This window comes from Eublepharis macularius, chromosome 1, assembly GCF_028583425.1.
Source record: "Eublepharis macularius isolate TG4126 chromosome 1, MPM_Emac_v1.0, whole genome shotgun sequence".
Lineage (NCBI taxonomy): Eukaryota > Metazoa > Chordata > Lepidosauria > Squamata > Eublepharidae > Eublepharis > Eublepharis macularius.
Window position 1 is genome coordinate 9,805,332 of NC_072790.1, and position 22,997 is coordinate 9,828,328.

At 45.2% G+C, this 22,997-nt stretch overlaps 1 protein-coding gene and 1 pseudogene across 3 annotated transcripts in view; both read right to left on the reverse strand.

Annotated features, from left to right (window-relative positions):
* MACROD2 (mono-ADP ribosylhydrolase 2) overlaps window positions 1-22,997 on the reverse strand; it is a 1,366,388-nt gene that overhangs the window by 901,998 nt on the left and 441,393 nt on the right. The gene's annotated exons all lie outside the window — the stretch shown is intronic.
* LOC129332783 (tubulin beta chain-like) lies at window positions 1,571-2,893 on the reverse strand (annotated as a pseudogene).

Consider the following 22,997-nt stretch of genomic DNA (forward strand, 5'->3'; position numbering starts at 1 on the left):
AGGAAGAAGAATTAATTTTATAGCCCGACCTTCACTACTCAAAGGAGTGTCAGAGCGGCTTTTCCAGGACAAAGAAGGCTTACCCAAACACAAAACAGCCACCACTGACCCAAAGCCTCCCCAGAAGAACTAACAAAGTCCAACAGAACCAAAGAATCCCAGCACAATCCACCTGGGGCAGGCTTGGTTCCCTTCCCCCTTTTCTTTCCTTTGAATTGCTTTCCTGGCCAAGGAGATGGGTGTGTGTGTGTGACATCACATGTTAGAGAGAGCTGTTGCACTATTTGTCTAGCCATGAGAGAGGTGCCACGTGATTCTCGTGACAGAATCATCACGTGATTGGACAGGCAGTACAGCAGATTGGTGTAGTTTGCATGAAAAACAGCCCCCCTCCAGCCCCTCAGAAAGATTCCCCCTTAGGGAATGATGGAGCCAAATAGATTTGGATTCACAATGAAAGCTGAATCTGAATACTAAACCAGTATTTTTGGACCCAAATACCAGAAATTCCGATATTTATCAGATTTCTGAAATCCATTCCAAATCTGAAAAAAATCTTTTTTTAAAAAAAAATTGTGCACACCCATCCCCAGATGTATGCAGCCCAGTGATGGTGCCAACTTCAGGACGGCTGCAGGCAGAGTGCAGAAATCAGACTCGTCATCATTTTGTGAAGTTCAACGTTCCCTTTGCTCAGCAACTTTCACGGTCATGAAGCAAATTGCTCAGAGGCAGTGGGAAGCACTGACAGCCATTGTAGGCTAAGCAGCTGTCAAGCCTGATGAACATCCCTCTAATGAAAAGAATTAATACGAACCGGCGGAAGTGACAAGCACAGCCGGATTCCACTTCAGGATGAAAAAGAGGACTGCTTTGCGAAGCACCCATTTGTGTAATTCTCCCTTTGACAACATCTAATGTCTTTCTAGCACTTTCACTTCCAAAATATGACTTCGGCCCGTATTATTATGTGTAAAATCGGGAGCCCCCAGATGTTGTTCTATGTGTTTATTGCGGAGACATACAGCTGTTTTAACAGCGCAAACACTCTAAAAGGGACTACATTTTACCCTAAAGGACAGAGCCCCAGTCCCACAAACCACCCTCCCTCCCAGTTCCATTAAAATCTCCTTTGCCTGGCATAGATGAAAAAAAACCTAGAACAAATGCAGGTTACAAGTTAGTGCATACTCATTTTTGGAAACAGAATTTCACACGACCGTACAGTACACTAAAGACAGACACCACAGCAGATAAGCTGCTTTTGAGAGTAGGCAGAGGGGAAGGGCAAGAGCCAGTGAGAAAAAGAGGTTGTGGTGCTTTCACTAGACATATTACCGCTTGCTGCCATTCCTGAACACAGACTTTGATGCCCACGACCCCCAACAATCCCATACAGATTGTTTCACACCATGGTGTTGGCAGCTGGGAGGGAAAGGCTGACACAGGTCGATCTTCTTTTAAGGTGGGCCTTGAATGTTCAAGTCTATGCCAGCACAGGAATATGGTCCATAGGTTCAGAAGACTGCTGGGAATAAAAAGGAGTCATGGGGGTACAGAGAAGAGATCTTCATGCGATTTCTTCCTCCGCCTCCTCTTCAAACTCACCTTCTTCAGCAGTAGCATCTTGGTACTCAGAGACTAAATCATTCACATTGCTCTCAGCCTCTGTGAACTCCATCTCATCCATGCCTTCACCGGTGCACCAGTGGAGGAAGGCCTTGCGTCGGAACATAGCCGTGAACTGCTCTGAGATGCGCTTGAAGAGCTCCTGGATGGCGGTGCTCTGGCCGATGAAGGTAGCTGCCATTTTGAGCCCAGGGGGTGGGATGTCAAACACGCCGTCTTCACGTTGTTGGGGATCCACTCTACGAAGTAGCTGCTGTTTTTGTTCTGCACATTCAGCATTTGTTCATCTACCTGCTTCATGGACATCCTTCCTCGGAAGACCGCCACGACAGTCAGGTAGCGGGCATGGCGAGGGTCACAGGCCACCATCATGTTCTTGGCATCGACATGGCGAGGGTCACAGGCCGCCATCATGTTCTTGGCATCGAACATCGGCTGGGTGAGCTCTGGCACTGTCAAGGCTCGGTACTGCTGGCTGCCCCGACTCATGAGGGGGGCAAAGCCAGGCATGAAGAAGTGGAGACGAGGGAAGGGCACCATGTTGATGGCCAGTTTGCGGAGGTCGGCATTGAGCTGGCCGTGGAAACTAAGACAAGTAGTCACAGCACTCATAGTAGCTGAGACCAAGTGGTTGAGTGGTGAGCTTGAGGATACGGAAGCAGATGTCATAGAGCGCCTCATTGCGAATACAATACATCTTGTCCGTATTCTCCACCAACTGGTGCACGGAGAGAATGGCATTGTAAGGCTCCACCACAGTGTCCGAGACCTTAGGTGATGGCACCACACTGAAGGTGTTCATGATGCGGTCTGGGTACCCCTCTCGGATCTTGCTGATCAGCAGAGTTTCCATCCCGGATCCAGTGCCCCCACTGAGTGAGTGGGTTAGCTGGAAACCCTGAAGACAGTCACAGCTTTCCGCTTCTTTCCTTACCACGTCCAGGACAGAGTCTACCAGCTCAGCTTCTTCTGTGTAGTGTCCTTTGGCCCAGTTGTTTCCAGCACCGCTCAGACCGAAGACAAAGTTGTCAGGTCTGAATATTTGCCCAAACGGTCCAGACCTAACCGAGTCCATGGTGCCAGGTTCGAGGTCAACCAAGACAGCCCTGGGAACATACTTGCCACCTGAGGCCTCATTGTAATAGACGGTGATCCTCTCCAACTGAAGATCGCTGTCTCCATGGTAGGTGTCGGTGGGGTCTATACCATGTTCATCACTGATGACTTCCCAGAACTTGACCCCGATCAGGTTGCTACACTGGCCAGCCTGCAGGTGCACGATCTCCCGCGTGGTGCCTCTGCTGCCCGTCCACGCTATTCTCTGTTCTATGTGTATTCTAGCACTGAGAAAGCTCACTGAAGAACGGATTCTGAAGCCCTTCTTTGACCATTAAGGATTTTATGGAAAATATAAATGCTGGGGTAGAATGTCAGACCGGGATCTGGGAGACCTGGCTTCGAATCTCCACTCTGCCATGGAAGCTCGCTGAGTGAACTTGGGTCACACACGTTCAGCATAACATGCCTTACAAGATTGTTGTGAGGATAAAATGGAGAAGGGGTCAATGTTCTCAGCTCCTTTACATCCCCTTGGGGAGAAAAACAGGGTATAAATTAAGTTAATAAATAAGGGCAGCAACCGCTGCTGGCTGAGAAGGCTTGGAAGGAAGAGAGATGATCCCTGGAGGAAGAGGCTCTCCGTGATCCGCACCCTGGCAACTCATTTTGATTAACCGCATCGTGCGGTTCCACCCTTATGGCTCAATTAAATCTTTAATCACATCCTTCTGGAAACTAAGAATGATAACATTCAACTTTTATTTCTGGGGCTTTTTCCTTTAGCGTAGTTCTTTCATTCGTTGCCCCCATAATGTTCCTTCGGGTATCAGAGGGACTATAACAGCAAAGTAAAGGCACTGCAGTGAGACAGCTCAAGTGGAACCGATCTCCTTAGGAGCAGAACTGGGGGCTGCGGCAGTCCACGGCCAGATGGATTACTGGGGGGGGGGCAGCCTGCAGTCTGTTTTCCTTAAACAGATCCCCTGATGGGAAAGGATCCAGACCGCTATTTGGCAAGTTGGGCCAAAATTAAAAATCCGTCCTCTGTTTTCTTTTCTTCTGAATGCAAGAGACCGTTTCCCATAACAGAACGTGTTGTCATCGAGAAAGCAAAGGCTTAGAACTCTCCCTATATTGCACTGTGCTTTTTAATCCCATTGGATCTATTACAGGAACTCAAAGCAATATAAGGCGTCCTGCTAGTACCCATTAGTAAAGATTATGAAAACCTGGCACTTTTCTTATACGAATTTTCTCCTCTCCAAGATAATTACTTTTATATCTAGAAAATGTAAATACCCAATACTCACTTTGTCAAGTTTTACATAACTATATGACACTTAAAATACTGCCATCTATGTACCACCACTACAATAGCCATGCTTTCCCATGGCTTCCATGAGTATTAAACACACATCTTGCATATGGCGCTCTTACGAGTGCGGCTGCCCAGCTAGAATCTCAACTGTATCTCTTCACCGCAGAGTATACCTTTTTATTCTACAGGAAATCGCATGAATTTGATGCTCTGATTTAACGAACATTCCTCCAACGTATCTAATTCTCAAGCCAGTTAATCATAGGCTGAGACCTTGCCGAACATTCCCTCTGACGGAAGGGATTCCTGTCAGTAACGCAGACTTTCCTTCTCTCTTCCATCCTGCTTCAGCTCAAAATGCCCCCCCCCGCCCCCGACAGGATGATGTCTGATCTGACCCATTAACGTGAAACAGCCAAGCCGCTGCAAGAGCCCGAGTTATGGGGCATGCTTTCAGGGAGGGACTAAGTGCTGAGGGGATGCCGTGACTGACACTCCCAGGCCCGCCTCAGGAACAGAGACGGGATGGTTTCCGAACTCCGGCTGGTGGCGCACAAGGTCCGGGGGCTTCCGACCTCTTCCTGCCAATGGCTGGCGATCAGTGAGAGGAAACAGGCTGCCTGGAGATTGCCTGCCATTGGCAGGCAGGCCAGTTCAAGGGGTGCGAATGAGCCTGCATCCCAGACAATGAGGCTACTTCCAGGGTGACCAGGAAGCAATGGCATTTCAAAAGAATCAGCCCCCAACATAGCAAAAAGGTAATGTGATATACTGTTGCTTCCAGTTGCACTGGAAGTGACGTCATCAAAAGGTGCTAAAGGATTATGTCATTTGATGAGGGGATTAAGAGGTGTAAAGAAGGAGGTGTGAGTGCATGCTGCTTCCCACCTCTAGGGCTCCCAGATCCGTATACACTCCAGGTGGGAGGTGGGGGCCATGGAACTTACCTTGTGTTGTTTCCTCACATGTGTGCCCTCAAGAGGCATGACGACATCACTTCCAGGAAGTGACATCATCATGTTAGCCACAGGTGTGCTCCTGTGCTTCACATGGGGCTAATTCTGGCCCATTTGGGGCATAAATTGGCCCCAACAAAGCACAGGAGCAGACGGCCTACAGCTGGCATGATGACATTACTTCAGGAAGTGACGTTGTTGCGCCCCACCAAGAGTTCACCCAGTGCACTCATCCCTGAGTTGCCTGCCAATAGTGGGCAACCCTTGGGAGGGTTGCCAGCGATCAGTGGGCAGCCAGTAATTGGCAGGGGGACCTGGCAACACTAGCAAGCATGGGAGTTTTAGTCCTGCCTCAGGAGGAGGGCAAGAGCGACCGCTGGGGCCTGCCTCTAGAGATGAGCAGCCCCGTGAAAGCTGAGGACTGTCTCTCGGTGAAAGGGAAGATGGGGGAGACTAGCAGCGACCCATGCGTGAGAGGCCTAATCTGGCGTTTAGGCTGAAGAAGCCAGACAGACACCCACCAGTTTCTGAGGAAAGGCCTTGAGTGGAAACAGGGTCAATAAATGGCATTCAGAGATGGCTGACAGGCAAAGGTTTCTGCGATTTTAATAACTTGTACTTCAAATCTTATTGAAGTTATAAATAGGGCATTAGCAAATAAGTACTTCAGCCAGACAATTTCTCTTCTGAATTTGGAAGTCTGTGTCTGCTAAACTGTTTAAATAACTCTCACATGTTAAATAAACCTGTTTTGTTGTTCTCTTTTATGGTTGCCACAGAGATCTCTGATTTCTGCCACAACTTAAAATTCTTCAAAACAATGAATCCCGTATTATATAACCACCCCAAGTAAGGCTTTTAAACAAAAACATGCCGAATTTCACCAAATGGCTATCACTCACCCCCAAATGCTGTTGGGGGGGCAGGAAACCCCCAGGCACAGCATGAAGGGGGAGTCTGAGGTACGCAGCAAGAAGGGGAATCAGCGAAAACCATCCCCTATTCTTTTTTGGGGGTGGAAATTCTCTGCAGCATCCAATCCAGACACAGCTTTACTTTTTGTTCCTACCCTCTTTGCAATGACCATATAAGTAGTTTGATGGAAAGGGCTGTGAAATGAATTCTCTTCCAGTAGCTCTTTGATAAATTATACATTTACAAGCAGGGGCAGGCTTGCCAGTCCCCCAGTGGAGGCAGGGGATCCCCTACCCCCAGCCGCCACCACTCCCTGCCCCCTGGCCACCGAGGGGAAGAAAGGTGTGGGGACGAAAGGGCAGAGGCGAAGGACGCTCCCACAGGCTCTGGAGCACTCTGTGTCGTTCCTGGCATGGTGCAGAAGTAATGGGTTGCACCAGGAGGCCAACTGAGTGAAAATCAGCTCCCAAGTTAGTGTTTGGGGCCAACTGCACTCAATGGCCCACCGTGCAAAGTGCCCCCCCGCCTACTCATCCTCCAGCTTGGCCCCTCGGGGACCTGGCAACCCTAAGCGGAGGACATGTAAGGACTTGCAAAAGGCATCCTGCTCCCCCCCCCCAAAATATTCTTTCCTTTCCTGGAAAGGACAAAACGTCCTCAGAAGGGCCTCCCCCCTCCCCCTTGGCTTTTTCTTATAGAAACCAATACTGTTGTGGTTGTCTAGCAACACCCAATGAGGTTGTTAGTATCTTAAAGCTACAGGCACAGCTTCTGTTTTTTCTGGGTGGTTAACTTTCCAATGCATTTTTTAAGAATTCAGTTTTTTTCTGCAAACCTGGGTTTCTTTTCTTGGGTGTGTAGAAAGATCTGTTTTGTCTGTTCATGGCCCAGTGCTTGATTTAAGTATCCAGAGGCAGGGCCATGTTGAGATATATTGGGCATAGGTCCATATATTGATAAGCGGAGTTGCATTTAATATGTTGTTTAGTTATAGGGAGTAACTGTAAGCAGGTCTGTTCAGAAGTAAGTGCCATTTTATTCAGTGAGCCTTACTCCCAGGAAAGTGATCTTAGGAATGTAATCGTAGAAACCTTTTAAGGTCACAACCACTGTGGGAAAGGAGTTATCTTTCTTAAGTTCTAAGGAGAATTCTGTAAGATAAGGCCAAATATTTCTTTCATTAACCTTTGGCCTTTTGTCAATGAATTCTGGTTCCATAAAGATCAACAAGCAGGGAAATTTTCATTTGAGATCCTAATTCAAGGTAAACCAAGGAATAAAATTCCTATTTTATATGTATAATAATAAACAATACATATACTGTAACAACGAGCCTAAATTGTTTTTTTAAATGAGGCATTGCAAACATTTAATTGTAATCATATAGAGGAATACATTTGAGGTTAATAAAAGTATGTGCAACAAAGTATCCATCTCATTCAGTTCTGCATTAGTATGGAAAGGAAAGAAGTTATCTATAGCATACCTATATCATTTTTAGGCTCTCAAATAGATTAGTGTACTGGATAGAAAATTATGCACGACATATGGCAAAGCTGCACGACCCCAGAATATGTATCAAAAACTGCACACAATGGGGCCACATACTGCGAAGGGGCATTTTTCTATAGATCTAGGACAGCCCCCAGGTTTGCCGAAAATTCTTAGGAAAAAATGTTCAAGGCAAGATTTGTTAACACTACACTGTGAGGCCCCAGCCACCATTTTGGGAGTTGCCTAGCAACCCGCATAAACAATGCAATCTATCCAGCCCTGTTCAGTCACACAGTTGGGGAAGGCAGGTACGGAGAAGAAGCCCTCTTGTGGGTGCTTCGCACTCCAGCTCCCTCACCATATTCCCATCAGCTGGCTGGGGAGGGGAGGGGAGAAGCAGGCCAGCAGCCCCTACCTTGCCCCACTGGTGCCCAACTGGTCATGGAGGAAGAAGCTGAGGCAGCAACGGAAGAATGTGTAGTGCAGCCAGCGACACACACCGTGACCGGTTTGGGGTTCTATGCTTTGTTCTCATTTGGACAGGAACAAACCTTTCCATTGTCTTGCCCCTCTGCAATCATCCGTGCGTTTCTAAAGTACATCAGCCCCATTTTTCACCATCGCAACAATGCTTATTTAGTATGCTATGTGCTCCCCCCCATCATGCCTGTGCCCCATCCATGCCATTGTTTGATGCTGTCCTGTTATTCTGAACCAGTGTTTAATGCTGTACCTTGATGTCATGTTGCCAGTGCCATAACTGGTTTGCTTTCACAGGCTTACTGAAGCTGCAGGTGCCTTGTCTAATGCCTTTGGGAGCTCTCAGTACTTCCGACCTTGTATACTGCTCGCTCCCATGAATTACTGTGTTTCAGCTTTAATCTCCTGCTTTCTCAGTGTCCAGACTTGATAGTTAAAATATGTGAGAAGTTCTTAGGACGGGTTCGAGCCAAAAGTTATGTTTTACTGGTGGGAGTAGGGAAAGGAGTAATTGTGTTCTTTAAGAGAAATGGTTTTCCCACATGTTGCCATTCCTGTCAACCTTGCTGTTACTGCTTAGTTGCTTACCTTCCTTCTAAGTAATCCTATGGACATATCTGTGGAAATGATCTGATTCCTGAATAAACCCTTTTAACCAAGAACCTGGATTCTTGCTGTAATGGTGCAGGGGTCTATCTGCTATAGCCTGTCATCCATAGCCTGACACCCCCTCCCAAACACATCAAGTCTAGTTAGGTCTGCATAAAATGCCCCATGGTATGGTTACTAATGTTCTAATTTAGACTTTATTCATTTAAAGCCAGTGTGCGAGGGAAGAAGCAAGAACTTAAAGGAAACACCCAAGATTCAAAGGGACGAGGACTTCTGCACAGCTGAGCTGAACTGCAACAAGAACAGTGGCCTGGTCTGGACACACCACAATGGGAAATGTACTCGTGCACATCTGTTAACTTCAGAATTTTCCAGAGAACAAATTATATATTGTATTTTCAAATGTAAAAATAGCATCCTTATTATTAAAAAATGGGTCTACTATCACAGCATATCAGTATATTCTAGCGTGTTGAGCTAAAGCCTGTTGTGTGTGTGTGTATGTATGTATGTATGTATGTATGTATGTATGTATGTATGTATGTATGTATGTATGTATATATATATAATAGCATTTCTGTTAGGGTGAACATGGGGGTAAAACAGAGGTCTGCAGTGATATTTGGGGAATCGGCTTAATGCTATTATTGTGCTAGGTTATTTCATTTATCATAATATGGTTAAGCTTATTGCATATCATTGTTCATATACACATGCTGCTACTTATGCAGATGCCAAAAAGGGTCCAAACTTTAGATGCTGATGTGGAAATTTAGAAAAGGCGCTCTTTGTTAGGAGCCCACAGCCACCTCTTCTTGCTCTCTCTCGGTAAAGTGATAGCTTCACCTTTCCAGCTACATTGAAACTTAATTACATTGTCACTCGCACATGAAAAGCTCTTGTAGGAGAGACATCAGCTCTCAAATTATAAGAGTGGATCAATTTTCTGTTATGGATTCCAAGCATTAAAAGAATGGTTCCCAGAACTACTGAGATCAAATATTGTCCATAAACCAGAACCAAGAGATGGCAGTGAAATAACTTGCTTCTGATAGCCTAAAAATACTGCTTTGTTTGTTTCTCTTTGTTTGTTGCTTTGTCAGAATACAATCATACAAAATCCAAGAATTATCTTAGAACAGCAAGCCTATGACTGAGCTCACCGAATACATGTATTTCTACGGAAAAGGATTCAAATTCACACAGGTAATGCCAACACTAATAAATGACACAAAGCAGAAACCTGTAACATTTCCTTTAAAAAAGAAAAAAAAAGATGTTCATATACCAACTGTAGGGTCACCAGCCTCGAGGTGGGGCCTGGGGTTCTCCTGGAATTACAAGACCGCATTTCGCTGGAGGAATGACAGCTTTGGGGGAATTGATCTCTGTACCCCTGTCTAGGAGAACCAGAAGCCCTAGAGTGATATCACATCCCACTGAGCCCCACCGCCCTAAAATCCGCCCTTCTCAAGCACTGCTCCCAAATCTCCAGAAATTTCCCAAGCTGGAGTTGGCAACCATAAATTTACTCAGACTGAGCAATACTGAGCTACTTTCTAAACATATGTATTTCTCTGAAGGCTTTTTCAGTTTAACAGGGAAGCATCCCATAGAGCAGCTTTTGTAGATTGACTTTTTTTCATATCACAGTAAACTGTAGAGACATTCCATCAATTTCTCTGCCAAGCATAGTGAATATTATCAAGTGCTAGCCCGTGCTATTAAAGTGATAACCTAGCATTGTAAAAGATGGCTCATTGAATAAAAGTAACAAATATCTTTGCCTGTGTGCATGCCTGGACATGCAAGCGTGCGCGTGCACACACGCACACACAGAAAAGATAATATATTCTAGTAGTCACTATTTTAAAGCTATGCAATAAGAATTGCAGTCAGCTCTCAAAGGACCTATGACCACATTTTACATTTGGTGAATATTGTATCAGGGTGTTCTTAATCTTGTACATACCCATTCATATGAATTTTTACAGTCTTGACAATACTAGAAAGGCTACAAAGGTTTGTGTTTTTTTTCCCTTTAAAAAATGCAAAGCATTATATCATGGGGGGGACGTAATAATCTTCTTTCAGAGATTCTTTCAAAATGGGAAGAGAGGGTTCCTATTCGGAATTTGACCTTACAATAAATTCACCTCTTTTGTCCTTACAGACGCCACCATGTAGCCCAATTTGATTGACTGTGGACTGCCACGACATCATCCCATTCACCGTGCAACACATTAGCCAGGAGTGGCCTAAAATGCCATTTTTATTCTGAACCTTTGAATGGGAAAACCTTTGTCACACCCACCGACGCGTCTAAGACTTCTTCATCAGGATGCTCGTATCTTCAGGCAAATAAATCCTACCAGGGACTGTGTAAGAAAGTGACTGAAGTCAAAAGGTGTGTAGGAGCCAAGCTACAAGTGACGGATGACACTTGAATGGCAAATGAACAGACTCACGTGGATTCAAGTGGAGCGCAAGTGGAGTGCAAGAGAACAGGGAGGAATACTCGTGAGTCTGTTCACTTGCCGTTCAAGTGTCATTCGTCACTTGTAGCTTAGCCCTAGGAAAGATCTGGACTTGCAGATAGAGCATACTTGCTTGCTCAAGCACAGCATTTTTTTAAGTACCCCTGCACCCAAGTATCCAATTTATCATGTTCAGACCAAGATAGAATGGTTGTTTTTGCATGTGATCTCCCTCGGTCTATAGTAGCTCCCTTTCTCCATCCATCACATTCTGTGAAACAGAAGCTATCAGCAAATGGTTGATTTCGGCCCTTCCTATAGCGCAGTGGAATCACAAGGCTTTCTGAAAAACAAGAGCTCTGATGAAGGAGACCAGAGACCCATTAATAAATGCAGTTTATGTGAAAACATTCACTTTGGAAAAAAATAAAAACAACCCCCCCCCCCCGTCGCCCCATGCAGCAGCACTGACTGTTAAGTGAAGCTATTCTCTGCCCCCCCCCCCTTCGGCAAGGGACTCCTCGTGACAGATGTCAGTTCTCAGCAGGGGGAACTGAGCATTTGCACTGCCTTCCCTGTCTCGTGTAAACGATTTCTTTCCACAGAGATTATCCCAAAGAGCGCTTTTGCTGCATGCTTGTAACCTGTCTTGGGTTGCATCATCCATTTTTGTGTATATAGCCAGCGGATCGTTTATCATGTTTAGCTCGGAAAATGTCACCATCCACTAAGTACTGGAAGCAGAACAGTGCAATTCTAAGCACAGTTATACCCTTCCAAGTCCGTTGACTTCAACAGATTTAGAAGGACGAAACTCAACTCAGGCTTGCACTGGGTGTGTCTCGTGCTTGTGTATACAAGTCTTTCTATACAGAAAATGTTTAAACTTCTCTTATTGCTTCAAACCACTGATGTGCTCTCTTCAGACCATTTGTTGCTGATTCTCCTTATGCAAAGAAGAGAGAGCTACGTGTGAGGTGAATATCTTGCCAATTACTTGGGATTTATAAACAATAATAGACAACAGGAATTGAAGCAGACGTATTTTGTTCAAGGGAGGTCATTAATCACAATGCAAGGCTGAGGATAGTGCTTGTAAAAACCATCCTGATGCACAAAGCATCTTTTAACTTCAAAGCTGCGTTTATCAGATGTGAGTGAAATGAATGGAAACAGACTATGCATGAAAGCGAGCATCAGGGTTCTTCTCATTATGGAAAACTGCTGTCCACTGCAGAATGTCGCCCTTATAGATTTTCAGGAAAGTAAATTTAAATATAGCGAACAAATGTACCTGAAGGGGGGGGAACAAATGATGGGAAAAGTAATTTGTATCATTGCATAGCTCTTCCTCTGCAGAAAGACGTGTAACTTCTACAATTAAAATAAAATGGAGGATCACCGACAAAAGTACAGGGCGGGAGAAGGAAGCCAGGTGCTAAGAGACGGAGCTCTAAACCAGGAAGTCCACACTTCAGATTCTGTGCTGGGAATTCAGTAAGGGGTCTTAAGCCAACCCAGCTCTCCTAACAGCCTCTCCCCACCATTTGCCCCACCACGGCTACCGACACCATTTTAGAAGCAGTTGCACTTCTTTAAAATTTGCCACGAGGCCCCAATCCGGACTGTGTGCGGCACAGTGGACCCAGACGCACTCTCCCCGCCCCCGTGCCTTTTCAGGGGCTGAAACACGCAATGGGGTGGGGCTGATGTATATGTTTATCCTCCCCGCATTAGCAGGCTTAGGGTGGATTACGTTTATGCACATTAAAAATGTAATTTGGCACCTGAAAAGGCATGGGGGGGGGAAGAGCCCCTGGTGGGGGGGACAAGCGCTCCAGGGACAGCCAAGGCACATGTGTGATCTGGATCAGAGCCTCAGAGCAAATTTTTAAAGAACTGCAACTGCTTCTAAAACGGCATTGGTGGCCACAGGATGGACCTGTAGCCACTGTCACGCGTAGCTTGGCTCCAAGTGATGGAATGTGCGTGGTATTCAAAGACAGCCAAAGATGCAAGCCATCTGTTTCCCTGCTGCACTGTTGTGGGTCACCAACAGCAACAAGCGTATACTTGTAGCCATCTTTTGCCTGCAGTTAGGGAAAGTCAGGGGGATTGATAGCATCCAGGATGGATGGAGCTGGAAGGGAAGTACATAACTAATGGGTCTCGGTGTTTTCTGCAATACAAACCATAGTCTACAGCCTAACCTACCCTTTGCACAAACCATGGTTTGGCATTATGGTTTAGAACACATTTCTGTCTTCCGTAATTATGTTAAAGGTAAATGAAATCTGATAACCCACACTATGGCCGTTTTCACACTGCTTACCGGCCACAGAACATCGTGCCGAGCTCCCGGAACGACAGCGTCTTCCTGGCACGATTTCGCACGAGAACCGTTCTCGCGCGAAATCGTGCCAGGAAGACGCTGTCGTTCCGGGAGATCAGCACGATGTTCCATGGCTGGTAAGCAGTGTGAAAACGGCCTACGGCACAGAGATTCAAAAGTGGGGCAAAGGAGAGAGGTAAATTATATTATAGAAGATCCTGTGTTTTGTATGCTCAAGATGAAAGAGAAATCTGCTGTGAATCATAGCAATTGTAAGTATGACTTACTTAATATATGAACTGTATGCCTTTGCACATCCAGACCCAAGATTTAGATCATTAGGAAGCAAAGATACAACACCGCTATGGAAGTTAAAAGCATGGCATTCCTTACTTGAAATACAGTTGCTATACCTACAAACCTGCACAAATAGTAGCTTTCAGACTAGAAAATTAGCTTCCTTTGTTAGACACACTTGTGCATGCTTCCCCACGTTGAGGCTCATTAACACATTAGCACATGACTAATGATAGGACAACATGAGCCAGAAAAAAGGGCTATGAATGGCACAGTTCTAGTTTGCAAAGCAGAGAGGGAAAAGATGGCAACACCCACTCATTCCTCACAAGCAAACTTCTGTTTGTTCCCAAAACTCAAACAACAGTAATTAGTTCACACCATGCATATGAGACTACCAAACAAACGAGATGAGTTTTCAGAACAGAATTTACAGCACACATTCTTAAGTTGCCTTAATAAAATTATATTTACTTAGGTATTTTAATTGTAATCAGGACTTTTTTTCTGGGAAAAGAGGTGGTGGAACTCAGTGGGTTGCCCTCGGAGAAAATGATCACATAGCTGGTAGCCCCGCCCCCTCAGCGACGCGGAGGGCAATTAAACTCCCCTCTGTCTGGAGATCAGGGGGCGGGGCCACCAGCCATGTGACCATTTTCAAGAGGTTCCGGAACTCCGTTGAAAAAAGCCCTGATTGTAATCCATGTTAATCAACTGGTTCAGATGTGCTGACAATCAGGATCTGGTACTCTGAGAAGAAGACCTGTGCTCGTCTGCATGCTTCTTTTGCTCTCCACAGGCACCGGGATTCAGTTAATGCTTCTTTAGCAGAAACTATGAGTACCTGTACAAAGGTGTGGTTGTTTCCCTAGATGACATGTTGATTTATTCTACTGATAAAGAATCTCACGTGGACTTGGTCAGAAAGGTGCTGACTGCTCTAAAAAAGTGCAAGCTCCCTGTGAAACTGTCTAAATGTGAGTTCCATAAAGAGGAACTGGATTTTTTGGGTTACCGAGTCTCACATCAAGGACTAAAAATGGAACTGGCCAAAGTCCAAGCCGTAGTAGGGTGGGAACCCCCCCAAACAAGAAGACAATTGCAATAGTTTCTAGGGTTCACTAACTTTTACCGATCCTTCATAAAGAACTTTGCTCAAACAGCTCTACCCCTAACAGACTTGCTAAAAACCAAGGGGAAGGGGACGCAAGGGAAAAAACCCAGTGCTAAATTGAACTGGACTGAGGAATACCAAGAAGCTTTTGAGGAGCTGAAAAAACTGTTTGTTTCAGAACCGGTTCTACAGCACCCAGATGAGAACTGGAAATTTGTGGTCCAGGTTGATGCTAGTGACACCATTGTGGGGGGGGGGGAGTCCTCCTACAACTAAATAAAGAGGGGAAATTGTATCCCTGCACATATACTTCCAAAAAATTGTCTGAAACTGAACACAATTGGAGCATATGGGAGAAAGAAGCTTTTGCGGTGCAATTTGCACTTACCACCTGGTGACATTGGTTAGAAGGGGCTAAAGTACCTTTTGAAGTATGGACTGATCACAAGTGTTACACACACACACACACACACACCGTAGACTGAACGCCAAACGGTTAAGGTGGGCGAAATTCTTTTCCAAATTCAACTTCACGTTGAAGTACCCGCCCTGGCTAATCAAATTTCCTAGCGGACGCATTTTCACTAGGAAATGTCCTTGAAATTGACTGTACTATGTATTGTCGAAGGCTTTCACGGCCGGAGAACGATGGTTGTTGTGGGTTTTCCAGGCTGTATTGCCGTGGTCTTGGCATGCCAAGACCACGGCAATACAGCCCGGAAAACCCACAACAACCATTGACTGTACTAATCTCACACTGTGTAATTCACCTTGAGTCTCAGTGAGAAAAACGGACTATAAATGACATAAATAAAATAACAATACATCATTTTTAACCTATGCCCTCCCCCCTCCGCCAAGTTGGTGTCATTTAACAAAGTAGTTCTACGCAGATCAAACTCCAGCTTTCAGTAAACATCTATTATTACAGTAATCCAAGTTTGTAAATTCACTTCCAGGTACCATATAACAAGATTACAATTTGTTACTTGAAAACATAGCTCTAAAAGAACAATGTAATTACAACAATAATTTCAGCCATACCCAATTTAATTTCCTCCCCTATTTTTCACTTTTCAAATATATAATTTCAAATACAAGGTGATAAGAGCCCTGAAAATATTATCCCACATAGTGGTCACGGTTGGGCTGTGAATCAGCACTGTGCTGGTTCGGATCTCACTCCTGCCATGAGCTCAGCAGGTGGTCTTGTGTTAGCCATTCCTCTCAGCCCCAGCTGCATTGCGGGGATAATAACAATACTGACTTTGTTCACTGCTCTGATGGGCACCAATCTGTCTAGAAGGGCAGTATATAAGCACACTGCTATTATCCAAACAAGCTGATTTTCCCTTCTACTCTCTTCATAAACCAATCATTTCCCTAGGGTTACAGGAGCACTTAAGATTGCCAACTCTGTCTTAGGAAACTCTTGGTGATTTGGGAGCAACAACAACAAAAACAATAACAATTTATATACCGCCCTTCGGGATGACTTAACACCCACTCAGAGCAGTTTACAAAGTATGCCATTATTATCCCCACAACAACAAACGCCCTGTGAGGTGGGTGAGGCTGAAAGAGCTCTGAGAAGCTGTGACTAACCCAAGGTCACCCAGCTGGCTTCAAGCGGAGGAGTGGGGAATCAAACCCAGCTCTCCAGATTAGAGTCCCATGCTCTTAACCACTACACCAAGCTGGCAGCACTTGGAAAGGGCAGATTTGGGGGAGGAAAGAAAACTCAGAGGAGACGAGATGCCATCCTCCATCCTCCAAAACTGCCATTTCCCCCAGGGAAATCTTGAGATCGGTTGTAATTCTTGAAGAACTCATAGCCCTCCCCCCCATGAGGCGCACCTGACTCATTCGCGTGGCAAATGCTTTGCTTTAACCATCCCTGTTTGGTGTCAAATTATTTGTTGCTCCCAATTGAATTCACTAACAGCATTGCTCAGATAGTGGTGCCTGGGCCTCAGGCATCACGATATTTATTTCTTACTGTTGTTTATGAAACCCAGTGGCTGTCAACCCATCTGAAAAAACAGCCCCTATACCAAGAAGTTAAACATTCAGAGTGGTGGATTTGGGGGCAATAACAGCCGTCAGAGCTTGGGAAGTCAACAGCAGAGCGCAAGTGCTCCTTTCTATCTTTTTCTTTTAAAAAATGAAGCATATTTTCATTTGTGGAGAGCCGGAGCCTCATTCCTGCCTTTAACGAGATAGTCGTCCCTTCCTCCAGTGAAATAGAATATTACTTGTAATAGGAAAAGGCTGCAGGCACGATGGGACAAAAGGTTCTCACCAGAACAACCCAGTAATGTTTTTCATCCACAGCTGAAAATATTTCATTTGAACTGCTATTATCATGCTAAGTTTTGCCCACACGCCCCTGCTCAGGAGAGTCTAAAATAATCTCCCCCCCGCCCCCCCCGTGTTCATCCTTCACAATACGCTTTACAATGAACTGGCAGATAGACTTAATCCCATCTATTTTTTCGCCAGCCTACATCGTCGAATACTTTATCCCGGTTTCGCCATAGGAAGGATAACTGATATGCCTTTTGGCGGTAACTGCCAAGCATATTCTTATTGCTTAATCTACTTGCATATAAAACTTTGAATCACAATTGAGTTAAACGTTTACATATCTAGCAAAGCAATCCTAACCAGAACTAAACCCTTCTAAGTCCAATGACGTCCATGGACTTAGAAGGGTGTAACCGTGTTTAGGATTCTGGGCATGGAGCAGGGGTCACTGAGGGTGTGTGTGGGGGGGGGGTAGTTGTGATTTTCCTGCATTGTGCAGGAGGTTGGAACAGATAACCCTGGAGGTCCCTTCCAACTCATTGACTCTATAATTACACCACAGAAGTTAAGCTGCCTGCTTATGCATGAACTCCTTGGCGTCAGAGCAAGATTCGGGTCCAGCAGCACCTTAAAGACCAACTAGATTTCCAGGGTTGGAGCTTTCGAGAGTCAGACAAGTCTGATGAACGGAGCTCTGACTCTCAAAAGCCCATTCCCTGGAAATCTAGTTGGTCTTTAAGGTGTTCCTGGACCCGAATCTTGGTCTTTTGCTACAGACCAACACGGCTACCCCCCTGAAACTATCTTGTTGGCATCCGTTAGTTTTCCAAGTTTGCACTCCAACTCTTTCTGCTGAGATACTGACAGCTGTGCTCAGAATAATCACCCCATATCTCATCCCTTATGACCCTGCATATATCTGCCATAACTAAAACAGAAAACAATTTCCTGATCACCGGAGGATACGATGCCCAAGATGTCTTAGTTTCTGATCTACTCAAGGCATCCAAACTTGTACTTTCCTGTCATTTCAACAGACGTGGGCTACTTCGTTGATATAAGGTCTGTCTTGAACTCAGTCAAGGAAATCTAGCCAAGGGATCCCACAAGTTTTTGGCCCTGTGGGCACCTTTGGAACGCTGACCGTGTGTGGTGTGTGCCGCCCTAAAATGGCTGCCAAAAGAGGTGGAGTCAAAGCCACTCCCTCCTTCCTCGCTTTGTGAAAGAATTCTGGAAGGGGGGGGGGAGAAATATTTATACCACAAAGGGTTCTTTGGATGCTAAGAAATGGCCACAGACCATTTGTATTCACCCCAATGAACTTGCTCACTCGAATAAGAACGGTCTAACTCACCACATCCAGAGAGCCAGTGTGGTGCAGTGGTTAGAATGTCAGACCAGGATCCAGGAGACCCAGGTTCAAATCTCCACCGTGTCATGGAAACTTGCTGGGTGACCTTGGGCCAGTTACACACTCTCAGCCTAACCTACCTCACAGGGTTGTTGAGAAGATAAAATGGAGGAGATGTAAGCCACTTTGGGTCCCTATTGGTAAGAAAAGTGGGACAGACATTGCTGTTGTTGTTGCTGATTACAATAACAATAACAAATTATACAGAATTATTTTAATTATATGGAAAACCTGAAGAGGAAATCAAGTCTCTGATGCATATAGTGAGAATATTTAGCCAAGACTTTGGAACTGAAAAATGTGCAATGCTATCCATAGAATGAGGGAAGATTACTGGATTGGACAGAATACAGTTTGTGGATGGAAATAAAATCAAAAGATTAGACTATGAAGAAAACTAAAAATCCTGGGATATATTGCAAGCTAATGAATAGCATACAATAGTGAAAAATAACACTTGTGCTGAATACATAAAAAGGGTCTGAAAAATACTCAAGTTGAAATTAAACAGTGGAAATATTATTCATGCGATAAACACCTGGGCCATGCCAGTGATTTGATACTGTGCTGAAATTGTAGACTGGGCCCAAGCCAAACTGGATGCACTAGACTGGAAAAGGAGGGAAATCATGACAACCAACCACGTCAAAGAGACATGGATCGACTCTATTTGCCATGAAGCAATAGTGGCTGAGGATTGTTACGCGTAAAACAAACAGTAGCAGAAGAAGAAAGGGCACTGAATGATTACATCAAGCGCAAGAAAGAGAAAATGCTGGCTGGTGTTTACAGAGAAGGGATAATTAAAATTAAGGGCACAAAAGACAAATATAGGGGGGAAGGTTGAAAAACTGCATGGAGGCACGGCAAAGGAAGCCTCTGTATGGTCAATACATGAAGAACGCGGAAGGTAAAGTCGACAAGAGTAACAACTGGAAATGGCTGCCTCATTGATGTGGCAATTCCAGGTGACAGTCGAATTGCGGGGAAAAGTGATTATACAGGTCACAAAATATACAGATGTAAGACTTGAAGTTCAGTGTCGCTGGGAGAAACATACAAAGGTTATTCCAGTAGTGATAGGAGCACTAGGTGTAATTCCAAAAGGACTAACTATACACCCAGGTGATATCAGCATAGTTAGGATAACAACTGGCCAGTTGCAAACAGCCACACTGCTTGGAACATGCCACATACTCAGACGGCACATCACGGACTCCTCGATTCTGGGATAAAATCCAAGTCAGTGAGGGTCCAAAAGTGCTTCGCAGTGCAATCCTAAGCGTGTTTACTCCGAAATAAATCCCATTGAACTCTACGGAGATTTTCCCTGCACTGGGAGGTGGGGCTTAAGACTGCCCAGTTCCTTGGCTCCATCGTACATTGTGGGGGAAACCCCCCTCCCCGCTGCAAAAGGTTCTGAGGTTTAAGCCTTCTTGAGCATTATGTCCTCTTCCAATCTTTTTTGCCTTAACTTCAAATCTTGGTGGTAGATGGCAGGGGCCTGGCAGAGGTTACTCTTTGTGAGGGAAAGGCATCTTGCAATACCCAGAGGCACGCAATCCTTCACACAGACTCACTGTCACAAAATGGTTTGTAATAGATGATTAAAAACTGATATACGGCTGAGTGAAACCAGGCGCTCATCTCATCCTATTCCTTCCGCCATGACCTGATTTACCCCTGGGGTGATCTGCCTACTGGAAAAAGAAGGGGCAACCCCCAAATAGTACATATCTCACTTTTTGTTTCCCCTCCATTGTTCCCAGTTGTTTCGTCTGACGTTGAAAGAAGCAACCAAGAGAGCGGAAAGTGGGTGAGGTAGAGAAGGCCATGCAAGAGGGCATCTCAGAATGAGCTTGGTCAGCGTGGGATTGCGTGGCTCAAGTTCCAGAAACTTCTTGAACTCCCGCATGAGGCAGCTAGACGGAATAAAAAGTGTGCATACTCTCTTATGGCTCTGTAAATAAAAAGGAACTTACTTTTTACAATAATAGCTGATGATTCGGGGGGCGGGGTCAGCATATGTTTAAGGGGGCCAAACTCCCACAGGCCCTGTCCCTACGCTCTTCGGAGCCACTCTGAAAAAACGGGATGAGGAGCAGCCTAGAGTCTGTCCCGGTGGAGAGGCTTGCTTTCTTCTTGCTTTCTGGTCAATATGCGATCAGTTACCTCAGAATACTTTCAAAGTTGGGATCTAATAATAATCCAAATGGCCAGGAAGCATATTTTCAAAAAACACACCTAGACCTGGTGATTGTCACTTGTGTTGCTCCAGCGGTCAGGGGACAGATTTCTTCTCCAATCTGTTTCTGTGCTAAAAGCTATAAATAAACATCTGGATTATATTTCTGACTCCAAAATTCATTGAAGGCTACTGCAGGCCTTCAAAGCTTGAGCAAACAGGGAAAGCTATTTAACAGCTTTCAAAACAAAACAAAACATGCTCTGATCTTTCTTCAGGTTATATTCCCTCAACTGGAGACAACACTGGTTGCTTTCAGGAAAGAGTAAGCAATAATATGCATCTGACGAAGAAAGCTGTGATTCTCGAAAGCCTATGCCTTAATAAAGTTGGTTAGTCTGAAAGGTGCTACTGGATTTTTTACTATTTTGCAACTACAGATTAACACGGCAAACGCCTCTGGATCTATGGACATTAAACCTGAAAATTAAAGTAAAACATGGTCATGGAAAATTAGCGACTCAACAAAGAGCTGCATTTCACCACGCGGTACTTGTAACTTTGCATACTGCAAAAGGTCAGAGATCTGGCTTCCACACCCAGCTAGGTCACAGGAGCCTTTATTATTTTCCATTTCATGGGTGCCTGCCACAAAAGAGCAAGAGACAATAGCATCGCCAGCCCGTTGCAGTCCCGGCTCTGCTTCTCTTGCTCGCAACGGGAGCCAAAACCAGAGTCTCCAAAGGAAACATGAAAGCAGCCTTCAGGCTTTCAGTGCTAATTCAACTGAGAAATACATTCAGGGGAGTGGAGGCCGTGGACAGACAGCTGGCAAAATTACCACAGAGGGTAGAACAGGTCTCTCCTGAATGGATTTCAAGGCTGGCTGTCTCTTCAGTCCCCCAGTGTGTACAAACAGTCTAGGCCTCCAGGAGAGCGCGTTTTGTCCCTTCTCACTGAAGGGAAACCTGCTTGAGCCAGGAGCTGGAGAGAGCTTGTTCCAGCTCTGGTCAGCAAAGCATCGCAAAGAGCCCCACGGCCACAGAAGCAGGCTCCCGGTCATCTTGCTGTCCCTGCTTTGACAGCCACGCAACCTCCGTGCTCTCCTAGCAATGAAGCAAAACCCTCCCTTTCCTTCTTTTCCTCCCACTCTGAAGAATCGCTGGCCAGCTCTGGCACTGGACAGATGACAAGAGACCAAACGTCACCAAGACACGTTCCCAATCAGCTCCCAAGAGCACATCTATATGGTCCACTTTCACAGTTCACAACATTTGCAGTAAAAGAAAATACGGTTTATTCAGAATATGTGGCGAATCACTGACATCCTTCTTTCTTAAATTCAGAAATGGGCTGAATTGCACAGTCGTATAACGAAGAAATGACGAGGGAGGCATTGACTTTCTTGTTCTCTGTGGCGTGGTCCTGCAAGCATTTCATCCCCCCCCCCCCCCGGTACAATAACATACTTGCAATAAAATAAAATGGTCCATTCGGGGAGTGCAGTGGCAAGTCACAGATGCTGCCATGTCCACACAGCAGTGGCCGTGCTTGTGCCAACGGTGGTTCAGGCTTGTGCCAATGGATCACCAACGGCGCAAGCATTGCCATATCCAAGAATGTAGCAGCCATGGAACACAGCTTGGCGCAGAATTACAAGCCTTATGATTTGCTGCCTTTGACATATACAGTATCTCCTACCCAAAATACAGTATGGGGTGAGATAAGCAATGGGAGGACTCAAGAACTCACATCAATTGATTTGGCAATTAGTGGATCATCATCACTAACGTATCTTTAAAAAGCAGACGGCCCGTGAGAACTCACCGTGGCGTGGTGGTGATGGAATTTCTCCCCCATGCTCTCTCCAGTTTCCCTCCTGCTTTTTCTCAGCTTCCTTCCCTCCCTCCCTCCCTCCCTCCAGCCCCCTTCCTCCTCTTTGGCTTCGTTTTTCCTTCTGGTTTCCCTTCACTTTGGCTTTTGTCCCTTCCGCTAATTGTCCTTATCTTGCCTGCCCCCTCCCAACTCACCTCAGGCATCAAAATGAATCCACAGCAGCTATTTTGGATTTGCCTACCAAGTTCTCACGAGGTAATCTCAGGAGATCTCTGCTTTTTAAAGAGTTTTACATTTTTCTTTTATCCCCTCCTTTATTTATTTTAATTAAGACTTTTCTGCAAATCTGGAGTTCCCCTCCCCATGTCTAGAAACATCTCCTCGCTCTACACATGGCCCCACTGTGCAGATTTCTTTTATCTGCACTTTGTGGCCAGGTTCAACATTGCAAATATAGATAATTGGCTTTATTTCATAACTTTGGGTAATAAATTGCTGTTAATATCAAATCAACCCCAATTTTACCAAGTATCACATCCTAAGCAATGGATGGTTTTACAGGAAATGGGCCAGAA